This window comes from Myotis brandtii, unplaced genomic scaffold (assembly GCF_000412655.1).
Source record: "Myotis brandtii unplaced genomic scaffold, ASM41265v1 scaffold7, whole genome shotgun sequence".
NCBI classification, from domain to species: Eukaryota; Metazoa; Chordata; class Mammalia; order Chiroptera; family Vespertilionidae; genus Myotis; species Myotis brandtii.
The window spans coordinates 282,852-286,515 of record NW_005370740.1 but is presented as its reverse complement, the minus strand read 5'-3'; positions in this window follow the sequence as shown (position 1 = coordinate 286,515).

Sequence of the window (3,664 nt, the reverse complement as noted above, 5' to 3'; positions counted from 1 at the left end):
AGCCCGGCCTGTGCCCTCTCACAATCTGGGACCCCTCGGGGGTTGACCACCTGCTGGCTTAGGCCTGCTCCCCGGGGAATCGGGCCTAAGCTGGCAGTCAGACATCCCTCTGGCAGCTCGGGAGCCCTCGGGGGATGTCCACTTGCCAGTGGGGAGCAGGCCTAAGCTGCAGTTGGACATCGTTAGTGCTGCTGAGGAGGCAGGAGAGGCTCCCACCACCACTGCTCTACTGGTAGCAGTCAGCCTGGCTTGTGGCTGAGCAGAGCTCCCCCTGTGGTAGTGCAATGACAACCAGGGGGCAGCTCCTGCATTGAGTGTCTGCCCCTTGGTGGTCAGTGTGTGTCATAGTGTCCAGTCATTCCCAGTCGTTCTGCTGTTAGGGTCAGTTTGCATATTACCCTTTTACTATATAGGATAAAGGCCTGGTGCACGGGTGGGGGCCGGCTGGTTTGCCTTGAAGGGTGTCCCGGATCAGGGCAGGGGTCCTGCTGGGGTGCCTGGCCAGCCTGGGTGAGGGGCTGAGGGCTGTTTTCAGGCTGGCCACACCCCCTTCAGTGCTGGGGTGCCTGGCCAGCCTGGGTGAGGGGCTGATGGCTGTTTGCAGGCTGGCCACCACCCCCAGCCACCCAAGCTCCCAGTGGAGGCCTGCTGGAAGCAGGTATCTGGGATTTATTTATCTTCTATAATTGAAACTTTGTTGCCTTGAGGGCTCCGCAGCCAGCCAGGGCAGGCGGGAAGCTTGGCTTCCTCCATCACCGGGGCAACCAAGCCTCCTGTTTGCTCCAGCTCCGTGGCTGCCGGCCGCCATCTTGGTTGGGTTAATTTGCATATAGTCGCTCTGATTGGCTTGTGGGCGTGGCTTGGGCATAGCGGAGGTGTGGTCAATTTGCATATCTCTCTTTTATTAGATTAGATAACATCCAAGAATTATTACTTTTTTCCCTATGATGTCTTGTTTAGGAAACTACCTAAAAAATAACATGTAATTATTTATATAGAGAGGTTCCTTAGCCAGAAAACCAAATTATATGGTTTTTATATAGGTAACCAATAGGTTTTTCGCCCTCAGAGAGTTTTTTTCTAGGAAAAAAAAATTCATACTTTTAAGTAAAAGGCTTATTTTCCAAATGCAGTACAGCATCATCCCTTTTTTTTTTGGCACCTTCCTCTCTCTCTAACCTCTCTAACTCTTGCTTTTCTGTTCCTTTAGCTGGTTTTTCTTTTGGCCTCAGACTGGAATTGTACCCTCAAGGCTCTGTCCACAGCTCTTCCCTTTCCACATGTGAATTTTTCTCCTCTCATGGATTCAATGGTCATCTTTAACTAATGACCTCCAATCTCCAGCTCCATCTCTGACCTCTAAAGGTTTGTCTAATTATATTCCCAACTGCAGAGTAAACCTAGATCTACATCCCTCCTCCTCTTTTCAAGTCTCCTATCTAGACTCATGACTGTTGTTACTGCTGATCAGCTTTATCTCCAAACCTTCTCAGGCCCCGTGTTCTCCCTTGTACTTCATTTGTCTATTTATCCCTCATATCTCAGCTTACTGCTCAGCCAATTTGTCCTATGCAGCCTTCGCTGGCTACTCTTACTATTATAATGTTTATTTTTTCAGTTAGTTTCTTACACTTAATAGCTGAACCATTCATTTCACTATGTTAATTCTTGTTTGTTCTTTAACTGTTTTAGGGGTGTTTTGTATATTGTCTCTCTAATTGGATGAAAGCCTTTTGTGTAGGGTGGGGGCCATGTCTTCTAATACTAATAGCTAACATTTGTAAGGTACTTATGATGTGCCAGCATCGTTCTAAGTACTTTACATATATTAACTAATTAATTCATAGCAAGCCAATAAGGTAGGTATTATTATCTCTCTTTTAGAGGTGACAAAATAGACACAGAGGGGCTAAGTTGTCCAATTATTCCACAGCTATAAAGTGGTAGAGCTGGGATCCGAAAATAAGCAGACTGGCTCCAGTGTTATGTTCTCATATCCCCTATAACACCTTGAATGAGGCCAAGTAATAAAGATTTGTTGGGTGAACTTGAATTTGGCCTTGGGAATTAGAAGGAAAAAATAGAAGCAGCAAAAGTTGGTGAGCTTAAAGGCAAGTGCCAAGCTAAAGGGTGGAAGTGGAGGTGGGGGGAGGAGGAAGGGCGCAGTGCTTTGGCACCTGTTTTAGCAGTATCATTGCTCAGCTCACTGCAGAGGGAAAGAGCAGGAGGTGTTCCTTCTCAAATGTACTAGTGATGACAAAGACTGGCTGGCATCCCTCAGGGTAGCTATAAATACAAGCTGGTGGTTCCATCAGATTATTCACATGGATAAGCCAAGTCCTTTGGTCAGATCCCAAGGAATGGGATGCTTTCTCCGAAAGGAAACCATTTTGTGTCTTTGATCCCCTCCAAAGTGTTGTCTGAGAGTTTTTCTATTGCCAAGATGGAGAGCTGGTAAAATTGCCTTGTTATTCTATCAAAGTCACCATAACCATTCCAACTCTCCCTGAGCATTTGGGCACTGATAGCCTTCACTCAGCAAGTACCTGCTGCTCTGGAACACCTGAGCATCCTAACCCCTCCCCGCTTAGCACTATTACTATGTTGTCATATTCATGGATTTTATGGTCTCCAAGGTGACAGTTTGCCATTTTAGAGGAGTTAAAGACAATGTCTAAAAGACGTGCCCTGTGAATCCTCTCAGGAAACACATGAATTTTTACAAGGCTTTTTTCTTTTTGAGAAACAAGGTCTAATTGTAATGGAGTAATTTTGCGGTATAAGTGAGGGTGGGTACCATAATGCCTGACTTCAGCTCCCCAACTTTGACCTTGAGCAAGTTATCTTTCTTGTGCCTTATTTTCTTTATCTTAAAATGAGGATAATGATTATTTTACTTCATAGGTTTGTTGTAAGAATTAAATGGTTGTAACATGTATAAACACTTAAAAAGTGCACGGCATATAGTGAGCTGGTGCTAGTTATTATTTTGTTGCTGTTGATTAAGTGTTAGATGTGGGAGGGGAGAGTCATGAGTGTTAGAACCCAGTAAAATATATATACATACACATACATATGCATCACTCCACAAAGAAGGTGCTCCCTGATTCCTGGTTCTTAGCACAGGAAGTAGGCTTTGCAGATGATTCCAGTGACTTAAAGAAGCACTTAGCCTTTTGTATATGTTCATTTAAGAACACATTTAATGTTCTGAATATGTAGTACATTCACATAGTTGTTTTCTTTTAAGTATGAAAAGGCCTAATATGGAGAGCCTCCCATTCCTGTCCTCCATCTAGCAAGTTTTTCCCTCCCCGCAGAGGCAGCCACTGTTACTCATTTCAAATTTCTTCTAGAGTTTTTTTGTACATATAAAAAGTACTGATAGAGATCGTATTTTCTCCTTTTTAAAAAAACACAATTGTACTATATTATACATACTTTTTTATTTTTCAAAAAAACCCATAATTTTGAGGAAGATAAAGGAAAATATATTATGTAATGTGGACTTTTAAAAATAGAACTGGAGGGTTTTGGGTCCTAGCTCTGCTACTAAATTGCTCTATAACTTTGCACAAATTGCTTATGGAATGAAATATTTATTATTATAAAACAGGATGTTAAATCTTTTTATTGCAATGGTTTAAAATAATTGAAATAAATA